Consider the following 17,258-nt stretch of genomic DNA (forward strand, 5'->3'; position numbering starts at 1 on the left):
ATTCCGAAAGTGATCTAGGTGATAAATATAGCATCATCCTACGTTCATAGATGGTCGTGCGAATTTCACCTAAATATATAATTTGTACTGTACCTAAACATGGAAATTGTGTAATATTTATAAGAGTTTAATTACGCAAGTGAGATAATATTTGGCATATTTGTGTACGACCGGTGACAATACAATAAATAAATTTTAACAACCGGATGGCCAAGCAGTCAGAGAACCTGACTATGAAGCTTGAGGTCCCGGGGTTTATCCCCGGCCGGGGCAGATATTTGTATGAATGATACGAATAACAAACAAACATCGGGTCTTGGATGTTTAATACGTATTTAACTACGTATTTATGTATGTATGTAAACTCTTTATTGTACAAAATAAGTACAAACAATGAAATATATGTACAAAGGCGAACTTATCCTTTTAAGGGATCTCTACCAGTCAACCTTTGAGTGGATGAGAGGAGCATTCAGCCAGGGACAGACAAAAAGTGAGTGAAAAAGTGATTTATCTATATAAGTATGTTTATCCGTTGCCTAGTATCCATAGTACAAGCTTTGCTTAGTTTGGGACTAGGTCAATTGGTGTCAAGTGTCCCATGATATTTATATTTATTATTAATACATTAATTTGGTAGTGAACTCTGGTGGTCCAGCTAGGACCGTCACCGCAGGACGGAACTCTTCAACGATTAATGACATCGACTTGAAATTTGGTACGGAATGTAGTTTGGATACAATGCAAGTAAAATAAACAAAAGGCAAAGTCAGCAAAAAAAGCTTGTATTAAAAATTATATTTCTAACAAAAACTTATTATTGTCTCTGTATTGCACCTTTACTCTGCGCCCCGTGTCGTCCTTTCCCTGGTCTCGTTTGACGCTACATTCGCTTACATTCACCCGAGATGCGCTCGCGCATTCAATATAACCGTTTCTTACTTAGCAGTTCATTCTAGCTATAATACTGGATTATTTATAAACTAGCCTGCACCCGCAGCTTCAGCTGTTTAAATTTGATGGGCTGGTACAGCTTTTCCGGGATGAAAAATTGCCTAAATCAATTTGAAAAATGTAGCTAAAGTAAAAATGTAGTAAACATTTTTTTTATCGTTCCAGTAGTCCAGAAATTATCTGTTTTTTACAAAAAAGAAAAAATACAAACAAACAAAGATTGTCTCTTTTCTAGACTAAAGTTTTGAAAGTAGCGCTAAACAGCGCAGCTCTAGTGGAAACAGCTCTGCGGGGCGAGGATAGGCAAATGAAGCTTTTCTATTGGTTCATGACAAACACATCCCTCGCAACGCATCCTCACACATCTCTGATGGAAACGCGGCCTAATTGGGTTAAAATGAACTTGCAAAATTTGACTCAAAAACAACAACAATTGTAAAAAAAACGGCCAAGAGCGTGTCGGACACGCCCAAAATAGGGTTCCGTAGCCATTACGAAAAAAAAAAGTAATATTTTTCTAAGGATTTCGTACTTTATACGGAGTCTTCCAAGTTTAGGTGTATTTTATACCTTAGGCTGCTATTTACTCTTAAACTACTAATATTTCTCAAGCAAACTTAGCCGTTATAGTTTTCCTTGAAAGTTTGATATACTTACTACCATTCTGAATTTTTTCAAATTTTTCCACCCACCGGTTTAGATTTTAAAGGGGGGCGGGGACGCTCGATTTTAATGAAAATGTATGTATATAAATACTTTATTGTACATAAAACACAAAAATAATACAAAAAGAAAACAACAAAACAAAAGAGAATGTGCACTTTAAAGTTGAATATTTTGCAAACAAATCACTGAATCGAAAAATCGTTTTTGCAACTCCTATAATTTTAAAAGACCTAGCCAACGATGCCCCACACTACAAGGTTCAATGAGAAAAAAAAATCACCCCCACTTTACGTCTATGGGAGGTACACTAAAAATTTTTTTTTTAAATTTTTATTGTACCATTTTGTCGGCATAGTTTACATATATATCCGTGAAAACTTAGAGATTTCTAGCATTGATAGTCCCTGAGCAAATATATTTATATTTTAATTAATTTTTCAGATAATTACATCCATTATTGTTAGTAAAAAGCATACAAATAACTTATCAATCTATTGTTAGTAAAAGCCGCGGACGGACGGACAGACAGACAGACATGGCGAAACTTTAAGGGTTCCGTTTTTGCCAATTTGGCTCCGGAACCCTAATAAAAATTAGGTATACAAGTACCGAAGAAGATTAGTGATTACTATCGTAAAGCCTAAAATATTGCACGTTTGAAAATATGGAATGAACGGGTCACGCATGTATTTACGGCCGCAGTCTGTCCGACATGTTAGGTCACCCTAATCTTTTTTAAATAACTCCATCAGCTCGCGCCTGCGCGGGCGCGTGACCCGAGCGTGCCGCAAATTGCACGCTGACACAAGTAATGTCAAAATAATAAAGAAATACATCACAATATTGCGGAACTGACAGATGGGGCGGATTGATACATTTGGTAAAGCACGCGAACCACAAGAAGTATGTAAGTTAGAGTACAGTCAACCTATTTGATTCCTAGGCCACCATGTAAACTACCTTATGATGGTAAATAATTTAGTTTTTCTGTAACATTATTTATCGAATGACGTGGAATGTCATTACGACAGGGCTCTGTGGTGGCTTAAGAATCAAATTGGTTGACTATACAACCAGAATGTTCTCCAATCGAGGCAGATATTTATATGAAAAATATGAATGGTTTTTCTCAAGTCTTGGGTGCTTAATACCTATGTATTTAAGTATTAATTTATCTATTGAAGTATATTTATCCACCATATTTATATTTACGTACGTAATTTATACTCATGTACGGAAGTGAAAGTTGGGTATGGCAGAAGAAACATGAAAGCAGAATAAATGCAGTTGAGATGAGAGCGTTAAGAAGTATGATAGGAGTTAAACTGAGTGACAGGATAAGAAATAGTGAGATAAGGAAACGTTGTGGTCTGAAAGAAGATGTAGTGACAAAAATTGAGAAAGGTATGCTGAGATGGTTTGGCCATGTCGAGAGAATGAATGAAGAACGATTGACGAAAAAGTGTATGAGGCGAGTGTGAATGAAAGTGTTGGAAGGGGTAGACCTAGGCGGACGTTTCGAGACCAAATCAGGGACGTCTTGAAAAAAGGCCAGGTCAAGAGTACCCTAAACCGAAGAGCATGTATGAAGGGAATAATGAAAGTGGACGAAGCGAAACAAGTATGTAAGGATCGTAGCAAGTGGAAAGAAGTGGTCTCTGCCTACCCCTACGGGAAAGAGGCGTGATTATATGTATGTATGTATATTTATATTTAATTGTGCACCACCTGCTGTAATCTAGTCCTAACTTCTTTCTGTCAAAAAACATGCCTGGAAGAGATCGCTCTTAAGCGATAAGGTCGCATTACTTTGTAAATCATATAATATTTCTCTCTGTGCACATGTTTCGGTATCGCTTATTATTTCTGATGTACAATAGAGAGTCATTCAAAGTCAAAGTCAAAAAGTCAAAATATCTTTATTCAATTTAGGCTATAACAAGCACTTACGAATGTCAAAAAAAATCTACCACCGGTTCGGAAAAACCTCTGCTGAGAAGAATCCGGCAAGAAACTCAACTCAACTCATTGTATTGTATTGTATAATATCCGTTGCCTAGTATCTATAGCTATCAGAAGCTTTGCTTACTTTGGGACCAGAGGCCGTATTGCCTAATGTTTCTGACGCTCGTGATCGCAATCAAATGACAGATTTCGCATACAAAAACTGTCATTTGATTGCGATCGCGAGCGTCAGAAACGTTAGGCAATACGGCCTCTGGTCAATCGGTGTAAAAGTGTCTTGTGATAATTATTTTCGACATATGCCTACCCCATAGACCTCCAGTTACTTCGGTTGGAAGCGGCCTGAATCTACCCTGAACCCGTGGCTTTAATCATGTATTCGACACAACTGCAATTTCGTAAGTGTTTATTTATTTTTCTCTATTTTAGGCACCAATAAGTATTATGACCCAAAAGGTGACGAGACTGTGTTTCTGCCAGAGATGTGGGAGGATGCGAAGAACATGTTTTTAAATATGATTGTTTTTTTGGTGTCTTTTTTGTATTTTTTATTTCCACTCCAAATTTGTTACTTTTACGGGTATCCGGGTATAAATTTCTTGACGTGCGGGAAAACGTCACGAAATCTTCTGAGGTAAAAATCGTAATTTTGTAACTACATCAAAACTTTCTATTGGATCCAACAACAAAGATTATCTGACATTTTAACACTTTTACCACAAAGTTTTGTATATATTTAAAAACAATATTACTTATTTTTTGTGGTGAAATAGCGTCAGGTTTTTTTTAAAATAAGGACAACTACTAAAAAAATTAAAAAAATAGACAACTTTTTGAGAAATAGTCAAACATTCCTCGCCACGCATCTACGCACATCTCTGGTGGGAACGCAGCCTAACAGAGTTATCACACCAAGTGGTGATGTATCGGTATAGCACGCAGCACGGAATGCTGAGGACCTGGGTTCGATTCCCGGCGCTGGTCTCTTTTCCTGGTTTTTCTGTGCATCTATGTTTCAGTTTGTATTTTTGTTATCACACCAACTCACAACTTAAAAATCAAACTTTACGTGCCTCAAATAGCTTCCGAGTAATAAAAGGTTTATATAACATATCAATATCGATTGACCTTTGTCTACTTTAAAAATAAGAAAGCTACAATCCGAATGTAATCAAGCTAACAACCAACAAGTGTAGCTAATAAGAAATGTCAACACGAAAGCCAAGTGATTACCGGCACGCAGGTCGCGGGTTCAATTCTGTGCCAAAATTAATGACATGTGTGGTCATTGCATAACTGTAAGTTTGAGGGGGATTTTTACTGAAGCTTCGTTTTCGAGAATGGAAATTCAAATGGTGGATGATGATACGGTTTCGCATTTATGATATGACTAGCTGTTGTCCGCGACTTTATCTGCGATTCATTTATTGTGCGAATGACTCTCTCCGAGACTTAAATTCTCTCCATATGAAATTTCATCGTAATCGATGAGGACGTTTTTTTATAATTTAATAAGATACACTTTAACAAACTTGTATTAATTAAATATTTGTGATTTTTTTTATTTAATTGCAGGCATTAACTGCAATATGGTACAGTACATTTTAATAATTTAAGTTGTGTTATAAAAAAACACGTTGTATTTCTCGCCGGGTCCTTCTCAACAGATATTTTTCTACACTGGTGGTAGATTTTTTTTGACATTCATAAGTGCCTAAGTCGAATAAATACATTTTGACTTTGACAATAAAAGTAAATAAATAAAACTACTTTATTATCAGATAACAAGATCTAATCAAGATTAGTAACAAATTATACTTAATAACTGTATTAGTAGAATGGAAGTTAAAGTCGCTTTCGCATGCCGGGGGTTATGCAACTTTTCTAAGTTCATGATTATGTATGATTCAGTTATGATGTTTTTGATCAAGCTGATCACTTACTGGTGTATACTGTGCCAGTGCCATCACTGGTGCACTAATTGCTGCATCGTTGCCGTTAAGATGCGGCTTGGGTACCAGTTCCGCGGTTAACATCGCGGTAATATAATAAGGCATGTTTCCGTTGTCCCACCGTACACGGCTGTTTATTTAAGACGTTTCGTTCGTCGAGCGTTAGAAATGCGATGTTAGACGGTTTTTTTTTAATTTTAGTAAATTTTATAGCCAATAAAAAAAATTACCTACTTAGTATTTTTTTTTAAACATAGTTAATAGGACTAGCATTTTTTTGGATTTTTACCTTTACTTGTGTTTTGTTTCCACGGTTTTTGTATGAGAACTGTTATCCTATGATTTCTTTATTGAATTTCATATGTATAGGTATTAAAATTCATTATTGCTCAATATATTATTAACATTAACATATTATTATTTTAAATCTATTACTTACTTGTTTTTTCTTTATTTTAAAATGGTATTGACTATTTATACTAATTTTATATTTTAATTCCTTACTGATTTAACATTTTTAATCTTATTATAAACGTCCATTTAGATATTGTTTGATGATTAGAGCAAAAATCTTAGTGCTTAGATCTATTTAATTTTTAAACTGATAGGTTTTGTGTTGTATCATAACATAACCTTTAAGCATTTAATATAAATTATGATATACCTAGTTAGTTTTATACTATTGTAGATTTATATAGTTTGACCCGTGTGGTATCGGGTTAGAATTACACCTCTCCATTTCTTCCGTGGATGTCGTAAAAGGCGACTGAGGATATAGGTTAAGGTATACCGTAGGTGACAGGAGCAACCTGTCACTATTGTACCGTTTTTGTCAAACTTAAAACCTAAAATTGCTAAAAGTGGCTCCGAAGCGGGTAACAAGCGGGACAAGATAAATAAAGTGTGTGGGCAGCTGCAGCAGTGGTTCTCAGCGAACGGGCTCATCATGAATCTCACCAAGTCGAACATCATGCTGTTCTCGGGTAGGGGTATCGTGTCACCGCCATCGATTGGTGGACCCATACCGCTATGCCAGCAGTGCAGGTTTCTGGGCTTCACACTAGATCCAAATTTGAATTGGAAGAATCACGTTGACTCCCTATGTGGCAGGTTAAGCAGTGCGGTAGGCTTGCTTTGCGCAAATTAAAGCCCATTCTGGCAGATGGTGCACTAAAGCAAGCATACTTTGCGTATTTCCACTCGTTGCTTTCGTATGGTACCATACTATGGGGAAACTCCACGGACTGTGAGCGCGTATTGGTTCTGCAGAAGCGGGCAGTGCGGGTTATTGCCGGTATCAACCAAAGGCAGTCGTGCAAAAAAATTTTCACAGAACTTGGTATCATGACCCTATCTTCGTTGTATTTGTTTCAAGTTATTATGTATACGCGCACAAACATATCTAACTTCAGTCGCACGGGTCGCTTACGGGCAGTCCCTCATAGAATGGCATTAGCGGGAAAAAACCCGCGCGTTATAGGGCCCAAATACTATGAACACCTACCCTCACACCTAAAAAGCGAAAAGAACGATGAAACGTTTAGCCGTCGACTAAAAGACCTTTTGTTGGAAAAAGCGTTTTATTCCGTAAATGAATTTATGAATCTGACATTTTAATTTTATTGTTTAAATTCTTATTATTATTTCTTGTTTTTATTTTATTGTTTTACATTGACATTTAAATTGTTACTCGATTATTAATCTTTACATATCCTTGACATTTATTCTTTATATACATTTCAATGTGTTTTCAGTCTGACGATCCCTTGAGGAGAACCAGTCTAATTTTAATTGTTTACATTCACATGACATGCTTAGAATTTTATTTTTTTATAATTATTACTTTTGACGATTTCAATACAAATTCTTATAACTGACATTTATGTAAATTATAATGTAATGATGTATTGAATGAATAAATAAACTAAACTAAACTAAACTAACGTTTCGTGTGCTCTGCCTACGCCATTTGGGAATACAGGCGTGCTGTTTGTGTGTGTGTCTGTGTGTGTGTATATAGTTTTATATTGGATGACAAGTAATCTAAACTGAACTTATTAAAACATTACCTATCCCGTCACAAGATTTTTGCCGAATGGAAATACGCAAAGTCAACTAGATAAAAGTGGAACGTCTTCCTAATGACTGCATACGGAATGATCTATCGAACGCAATGATCGAGCGTTGCGTCATGCGCGAGAGCAACAGTTTTATTTTACATCTCTTTTAATGTACAGGGCAATTGCTATACGTACTTAAAATTGTTGCATTGTAAACTTAAACTAAACTAATATTTAATAATATTTAATTTAAGTAAACTAATATTTTTAAAATGATTCAAAGTAAGTCATGCATGGTTGCTAGCAGCATAGTCGTTCGGCGCATGGCAATAGAGACTTTTCAAGTTCATGGGCTGTTATGAACTAGCTTTTGCCCGCGGCTTCGCCCGCGTGGAATTCGGTTATCACGCGCTGTTCGCTCGGGAACTGTGCATTTTTCCGGGATAAAAAGTAGCCTATGTCACTCTCTGGCCCATAAACTATCTCTATGCCAAAAATCACGTCGATCCGTCGCTCTGTTTCGACGTGAAAGACGGACAAACATACAAACACACACACTTTTGCATTTATAATATTAGTATGAATTAAGCCAAAATCGAAAGAAATGAAATAAAAAAACCTAACCAACAAAAAGTTTTAAAACCCCCGACTTTGTCACTTCAAAGAAAACGGCTGAACCGATTTTGATGAAACATGTCTAAGAACCATCTGTAGAAAACCTGATTCCGAATAAAAAACCGCATTCAAATCGGTCCACCCGTTTAAAAGCTACGGTGCCACAGACAGACAGACAAACAGATACAGACACGGCGTCAGGGGTTAAAGAGTACCTAAACTAACATTTGTAAAATGATTCAAAGTAAGTAGTATTCAAAATGGTAGCATAGTCGTTCGGCGTATGACAATAGAGACTATTCAAGCAGAAAGTAATGAGTTTGTTGTAGTTTTAATTAATCATTAAGCTAAAGTCGAAAGTAATGAAGAAAAAACACATAGTTCTATACGATTTTCCATTTTTTAGACCCCCAGAAACACCACGGCCACTGTAATGTGGTCGAGACGTCAAGGTAAATATTACTCGTGTGTTTTAGCGTGATAAGCCCCGGTTGTGGTATTTTGACTATGAGTGAAAATCACGAAAGTTTAAAAAGTTATATCAGAAAAGAAGTACAGAATATAGGAAGTGATGCATTGAAACCGGAAGAACACAATATTTTTCTCACAGGTAATAAAATACGAAATATCGATCGTAAATCGTTACAATAATTATCATGGGATTTTATATCAAATATAAAGTTTTATGAGAGTTTAATCGATTTATGTCGATTAAAACAAATCAAAACGTGATAAAGGGTCGTTTTAATTAGTCAATTCATACTAATATTATAAATAAATGCGAAAGTGTGTGTTTTTATGTTTGTCCGTCTTTCACGTCGAAACGGAGCGACAGATCGACTACTTTTTAGATACGCTACTTTTTATCCCTGAAAAATGCACAGTTTCCGAGGGAACAGCACGCAATAACCATATTCCACGCTGACGAAGCTGCGGGCAAAAGCTAGTATAGTACGCAGTATAAATGTATAATTTTTCAGTGTTAGATAACATTGATTGTTTTTTTATAACTTACGTTTGTTAAGGTTAAATCTTGCAAGTCAAATTTGATCCGCTTCCGGTAGTAAAATTACTAGAAATACCTACTATCCACTCAAAGGTTGACTGGTAGAGATCCCTTAAAGGGATAAGTTCGACTTTGTACATATATTTCATTGTTTGTCATCTGTGTTTGTTTACTTATTTTGTACAATAAAGAGTTTACATACATACATACATTATTTAGAGTATTTGTATGTATTATTAAAGAATAATACATACAAATATTGTACAGTCAAATACAAAGAAATCGATACGGGCAAAGTTACAAATAAGTTTTTGTTAAAAATATGATTTTTAATACAAGCTTTTTTGCTGATTGTTCTTGCATTTTGCAAATTTCAATTCGATGTCATTAGCCGGAGTTCCGTCCTACGGAGACGATCCTGGCTGGATCACCAGGTCACTACTAGATTATTGTATTGTCACCAGATTTCCATAAGTTATGCCAAATTTCAAGTCAAGCCGACCACTGGAAGTGGGTCAAATTAAACTCGCTAGATTTAACCCGTACAATGGTAGACATACATTGCAAGTTAAATAAAAGCTTGTCAAATATGTATAAATAATTGACATTGTCTGTGTAAAAGTGTATCTACATTTTTTTGCAACTTTGACCGTGTTTATTTCTTCTTACACATAAAACACGTACAAAATAGATCACAACGATAAACAGACGTACAAAGATGCACTGTTTTATTAGGGTTGTAACCCTGCGAGCACGGAACCGGAAATAAAAAAAAAACTTAAAATAGGTACTTGTAAACTACACAGCGTTGCCTGGCAACGAAACATTAACAGTAAGTTTGTGTAAGAAGAGATCGCGGCGATTTGTACAAAGGTCGTTCGAAGCCGCGTGGCGCAACTCACGCGCACAAAACTATCACACATTTGAAGAAAAAAACAAATGCCAGTCGGACTCAAAAAGATAGCCTGCAGGGCTACTCCGAAATTCGAAAATCGAAATTTGTTTCGTTCCGTTCCTCTGACACTTATACCATTTAATACGAGAGTGAGAGGGACGGTATGATAAGAACTTCGATTTTCGAATTTCGTAGTAGGCCCTCTGGCCCTATACTACGAAGTGCGAAACTCGAACTTCGTATATTGCCGTACCGCTGACACTTATGTCATTTAACCCTTTGAACGTCCCATTTCGAGTACAAATGTGTCACCAACATGCCGAGTATAGACGCAAAGTAAAGCAAATTTCAATCGTAATGTCGCGTGTAAAAGTTTCTTTAACAACGCCATGACGCCTATAAGATCGTTCATCAAAGCCTATAAGCGTCGGTGGCGTGGTGACAGTACACGACACCTTTAGGTGTTCGTGGCGTTAAAAGGGTTAATACGCGAGTGAAAGGGACGGTGCGGTACGAACTTCGATTTTCGAGTTTCGTAGTAGCCCCTCTATTAGTTTAGTAGTGGTGTAGTGTTATATACAACATAGGCTATCTTTTATCACGATATTCGCACGGGATCAGCTTAAAATCCCAACATACATTAACTGTTAAGTTTAGAGACATGTAATTTGACACGAGTGTATGCTACGGTAATGTAGACCACGTTCTAATTTTTAGGAATTCTAATTCTACATTTTTATTCTAATTCCAGATCTAATAGTTAATACAAACGAAGCTGCTGATAATGACAAGAAGATTTCATATAACATTAAACAGGTACCTTGCTCAATAACAAATTAAGCTTAAGTAATATTTTAAATTGATTTTCCTATTGTTAGAGGTTAATTTGATTCATTCGATTTATTATTACATGGATCAATTTATTAAATAAGGTTATAATGTGGTATTTTAATAAATGCCTGTGTTGCGAACATCATTGCTAAATTGTAGGTACTAATATTGTAAATGAGAAAGTTTGCGAAAATGTTTGTTACTATATCATGCAATAACGTGTGAACCGATTTATATGAAATTTGGTATGAATATAACTTAGAACCCGGAGAAGGACATAGGATAGTTTTTTTTGGAAATAGGGTTGTTTCCTTGATAGAAAAAAAAAATCATTTTCATTTCCCATGCTCGTAAAGTTCGTGTTTATGCTGTATCTAGGCGACATAAAATTACTTTTTATGCTCTAGTGCATAAAATAAAATCTTCGTCTAAGACCAAGGTAATCAAGGTGTCAACAGCCACAAACAAAAAAGTTTCTACTCGCGGTGTGTAGCCGAATATTCGCGATTACTTCGGCCCTTCGGGCGAAGCCGCAGACATTTCGCGCCACTGTCGGTAAACTGGGACACATCAAAGGGTTTCTTTATCGATCGATATTTTCTTCGTTTGCAATGTGGCCATGCACAATGCCGTAGGCCGAAGACGAAGTTTTATCGCACTATTTTTTATCGCGATGTATGTGGCCCTACAATAATTTGTAAGCTATACTATAAATACATACACGCACACACGCATGCACATACTTACTTGCAAACTTTTGGTACAAAGTTTCCTCTACATCTATCAAAACAATAGATGACATTTAATATTTTATTTCACTCTCCCACGTGAACAGCTGTTTGTTTCATTTAAAAATGAGGAAACACAAGTTGTTTACGCTCGTCCGTTCACCGCCGGCTGTCTTCAAGGCTTTAATGCCTTTGATGGTTAATGGAAGCTCCAAAGTTTGGTGTTACCGTCAAGATTTTTAAGCTGTATAGCACATAAGTATAAGCTTATTGTGAACATATTACATCCTGAAAAGTAAGTAGGACATATCGACGGCTTTCGGAGATCGTAGCTCCTTTTTAAACGTCAAAAAAAAAACGGAGGAGGTTCGCAAGTCGATGCTTATATATGTATATATAACTTTTTAAAGAGTAGTACGATTTTGATAGTTATTTTTTTATTGGCGTATACCCCGAGGGTGGTATCATTTGAATTTGGAAAATATTGCTACCCTAAGGGTAGGAAAACAGGGGATGATTGATTGTTCAGTCACTGATTGTAATGTATGACCAGGCATAACTTTTTTACAGAGTAGTCTGATTTTCATTTTTTTTTTGGATGGGGGTATACCTTGAAGTTGGTATTATATAAATTTGGAAAAAAATACCCCAAGGGTGGGGAAAAAAGTATAAAATGAAAACTTTTTAACAAAAAAATTAAACCGCCGAAATAACCGAAAAGCAACAAAAAATAATAAACCTTTTTCTCCTTTCTCTCCTATTTAATCTTAATCTAGGCACTAGTTTGAAGTCGGTACTTTAGTACTAGCCATCAAAAGTGGACCTATTGTCGTCGTCGTCTACCTGATGGGCTTCTACCACTCCTGAAGGCTAGGGCTGAGGAAACACAAGTTAATAAACAAACGTCAATTGCATGTAAATAACACTTTTCTAACAGGACCTTTGCTTATTGTTGCTGATTTAAATTAATTTCTTATTATTATATTATTTACATAAAAAAATCGAGCTTAGGTACCATCAGCCAAATACATATTTGGTAGACCACATGGTCTACCACCCTAAAGCTGATAATCGTTTGCATGTCGTTGTTGTTGTTTCTTTAAAAAAATATGGCTCTGTCCATCGGAGGACAATTTTGTCAGTGTCCAGTAGTTTTTGCCGTTGTACGGTAAAAAAATTCTAGAAAACGAAATATGAGAGGTAATGCTGGATGAACGATGACAGCGCGAATTCCGTTTACATGTCATAAAACAATAATGCCAATAGACGTGTCTGTCGACTTGAAAGTTCGACTTTAGCGACATATTCATTTGATAGGAACTTGTTTAAAAATTGGTAGACCACTTATTTGGCTAATGATACATTTGGCAGCTATCACTGCTTATTTTGAAATATAACGTTCAACGCAGAATCTGTATATTACACATACTTAGACAATATCAAACAATAATGATCACGCTCAACAAAACAGTAAATTTTCTCTAGTTAACGAGCATGACACACAGACACACGTTCACGTGTCGTTTGTGTCTTGTTTCACTTTCGGTTTTGCTCGGTACGAACAGATTGTGGTTTTTAGAAAATGACAGTTACAATTGTATTAAAACTTTTAATGTGTTAAATCTGGTTTAAAGATGGAGAAATAGCTGAGATTTTAACGTACTTAATATAGGTATGCTACTTCAGAAAGTTAATGCGCCTTGGCGTCCTTTATTTTGCTTTAGGCATAGTAAAAATTTGTCTGATAATGCTAATTTAATTTTTGGCATAGAAACATTTCTCATACTTCGAAAGTAGATTTAAATTGTTATAATTACAAATAATACAATACTTAGCTACTTAACAAAGTTCTAGCCCACTAGAGTTGTTTCCTTCTTTTAAGTATTTTTTAAAGCAGTCGGGTTTTTAGATTTTTTAAATTATTTGTTTTATTATTATTATTTATTATTTTATTATTAAGGGGCTGTTTCAACATCCATTGATTAGTGTTAACTGGCGGTTAGGTGTGATGCCGTCTCTATTTGTTTTGTTCGAATAGACGGAGACGGCATCACATTTAACCGTCGGTTAACGCTAATCAATGGATGGTGAAACAGCCCCTAAAACTATTATAACCCATATATATTTAGAATCGGCTAGTTATTAGCTTTCATTTGATACCCCACTCTATAGGTTTGAATAAAATCATTTTTTGACAATTACAATTTTGCGCCAAAAATCCGCCATTTTGATTTTTCAACAATTTCATGTACCCAGTGTCACTCGCGCATCAAGAAAAATCCAATGACGTATCATTTATCAAAATCGGTTGAGCCGTTGAGTAGTTACGAGAGGACATTAGGACTATACATACATACATACGCGTCAAACACCTAACCCTCCTTCTTCGCAGTCGGGTAAAAAACATACCAATTAAAACTTTGTCATAATCGGTCAATATTTAGAGGGTGGGTAATATTAACACCGTTTATATGTTAACGCTATTTTTGTTTGTATTTCAATGATCTTAATATTATTCTTATACATAACGTGTTACAGTAAAAATATAACGACGATCATTAAGAATATAACGGCGATAGCCAAATTCTTTAAATATATAACAGATAATATTATAATTATGTAAATGTACAATTAACCCGTTTTAAACGTGAGCTTTATGTTCAATTGTTTTCACAATCGGGCTTCATTAGCGCGATTTCATAATAATTGGACTATGAATTTCAAAATTTCAAGAATGTCCAGTGTCATTTTATGTGAAGTAAGGCGTACAGTTGGTTTGAAAAGTGCCACGAAGAAATTGCCAAAAGATGATAAATCAAAAATAGTTCAAAATTGTAAAATATGTCTATAATCTATTAAAAAATTGGATTTTTTAATAGATTGGTTCGTCAATTTCTTTGCCGGCAGTGGATCGATTTCCATGGTTCATATAACACTTATCTGGTCAGGAAGTGGTTTAGTAATTATAACTTTTTTCAAAATATTTTGTGGTTCAAATTGCAATAACTTTTGTTTCTATATTGCTGCAATAATAAAGCCATACATTTTGGTTGTGTTAGACGTACCTTTTAATTCTGTACGACTATGTACGACTATTTTTTTGCCTGCTGGATTTAAAAGTCTACTTCAACCATTTTTCTTTTTAATTGAAATTAATTACAAAATATTGTATTTCCTTGGGTCAAAACAAGTGAAAATTATAAATTAGAAACATGACCAATATTTAAAAAAATACCTAACTATATATTTTTTATTTTTCAGTACACATAATATTGTAAGTTAAAAACTGAAAAACTTACCGAAGTAAAATCTGCTTCCAACACAAACTTGATTCACAAAACTGGAAGTGTTTGTCACTCAGAACACGAGCCACTTTTGTTGGTGAATGTTCTTTCAAACTGTTGAGCACAATATTATATTATTACAATATAAATAGTAAAAGTTTAACTAAAGTAATGCCTTGCCATAGTGATAAGCTTTGTGACTTAGGCCATCTATTAAGTATACTTCACTACCGTACTTCGCGCAGGCGTCAGTCATTTCATCCTCACCACCTTGATGATTGGCAATCTAGCACCGTCCGCTTTAAGCAAAACTTTTAACCACGCACGACTTAAGCATGGAACCAGCTTTCTGAGACGATGTTTCTGGAGCGGTACAACTTAGGGATCTTAAAAAAACGAGCCTATCAGTCTCTCAAAGGGCCGGCAACGCACCTGTGATACCCCTCGTGTTGACAGGTGTCCATGATGCGTGCTCGTTTTCCCCCTCTTATATAAATTCAAGTTTTTGGGAGAGCACGGCCTCCTAATACGTTAAGTACAGATAGGGAGATCTCAAACGTCGCTGTAGATTTGTACAACATATCTAAAATAAGGTTTTTTTTTGTTGTCGATTCGCGCTGTCATCGTTCATCCACCATTACCTCTCATATTTCGTTTTCTAGATTTTTTTTACCGTACAACGGCAAAAACTACTAGACACTGGCATAATTGTCCTCCAATGGACAGAGCCATATTTTTTTAAAGAAACAACAACAATCTAAAATAAGGAGAGTTTCAAAATGACGATATCAACCTTTATAAAAATTAAAGTTTATTTGACTTTATTACTGTTTTTTTAAAGTTCACATAAAATCTTACAGAAATAGCGTAAAAAATAGTGTAAAGATAGACCGCAGGTTATTCTCATTAAAACTGTTTTGTTCCCACGAATTTAGCTTGAAAATTAAAATTACGTGACAGTACTAAGTAGCTATCCTAATTCCTAATATTATAAATACAAATGTTAGTATAATTTGTGTGTTATGCTTTCACGTTTAAAGCGCTCAATTGTGACGAAATTTGTCATGGCGATAGTATAAGACTCTGGAGGATAATTTTATCTCATAAAACAGCATAGTTCCCGCAACAGCAATAAAAGTACTCTTAGCATGCAAGAGCTAATCAACAATAAAATAACTCATCAAACAGTTCCTACGTTGTATAACACGCCTTAGCTTAATCCAGCAAGAACGGAGTTACGCGGCAGACACAGTCACACACACAATCATTCCCACGCTAAAGACAACATTACGCAAATATTGCACGTAATTAGAGTCTTTTTTTAAAACGGACATTGTTTTAGAATTTGACAAAGCGTAAAGTAGGGTTGAGAAAAAATATGGCTACCCATTGTAATTGCTGGGTCGGTACTTATCTGAAGCATCGCCAAAATACAACGATGATTGGCTTATTCAGCAATGTAATGTAATTTAATATTGGAGAAGAAATACTGAAGTTTTTATTAAAAGTCAAGGGAAAATATTACACCAATGAAAATAAACGTGCGACCGAGAAAAAATAAAAAATGAATGAAAAAAAACTCGAAAACCTAGAAAGTCTTTCGGCGTTGTCTTTTAGAAAATTTATGAGCTCTAGTTTTTTAATAATAAAGCAAGACTGTAATTCTCATTGATATATACCTTATACTGTATTTTAATAAGTGGGTCACAAAAGTGAACATGTTTATAAAAAGCTTTTTTGTTGACTATACTTGCATTGTTATCCTATCTACATATAACTTAATTTCATCCAAATACTAAAAGAAGGGGAACTTAAACTTGCAAGATTTGCAGAAAGCTGCTTGTAAAAAAATCTTTAAAATCACCTAAACTTTAAAGACGTTTCAAAATCTGACAGTTTATTTTATGATCTCACGAAGGTAGTAATGTGAATTTGATGGATGCCCAGAACTAAATTTTAGGATTGTTTTTTTTTTAATATTATGCTTTTGAAAGTATAAATAAATTGTTGATACGCCTGCAATATATTATGCATATTGTATTAAGCAGGAATGGCAGGAATAGAATGACAGTTACATGCTTGTGAGATGTTTCAATTTAAAGTAGGTACTAAGTTTCCACCAATTTAATGCGTAAAAAATCTTCTCATAGTCATTCATTACCTACAGTTCACCTAAGAAAAAAGAAAATAGATGACCTTTTTATTACTCATTGATAAATTTTATGTGACAGATAAATGTGATGCCGTCTCTATTTCTTCGGACAAAACAAATAGGACGGCATCACAGATATCTATCAGTTCT

General features: G+C 35.1%; 1 protein-coding gene across 1 annotated transcript in view; it reads right to left on the reverse strand.

The window, feature by feature from the left end:
* LOC141439446 (uncharacterized) overlaps positions 1 to 17,258 on the reverse strand; it is a 95,970-nt gene that overhangs the window by 77,913 nt on the left and 799 nt on the right. The window contains exon 2 of the mRNA XM_074103732.1: positions 14,972 to 15,070. The gene's annotated coding sequence lies outside the window, so the exon portion shown is untranslated. The remainder of the gene's footprint in view (positions 1 to 14,971; positions 15,071 to 17,258) is intronic.

Source organism: Choristoneura fumiferana, chromosome 20, assembly GCF_025370935.1.
Source record: "Choristoneura fumiferana chromosome 20, NRCan_CFum_1, whole genome shotgun sequence".
NCBI lineage: Eukaryota > Metazoa > Arthropoda > Insecta > Lepidoptera > Tortricidae > Choristoneura > Choristoneura fumiferana.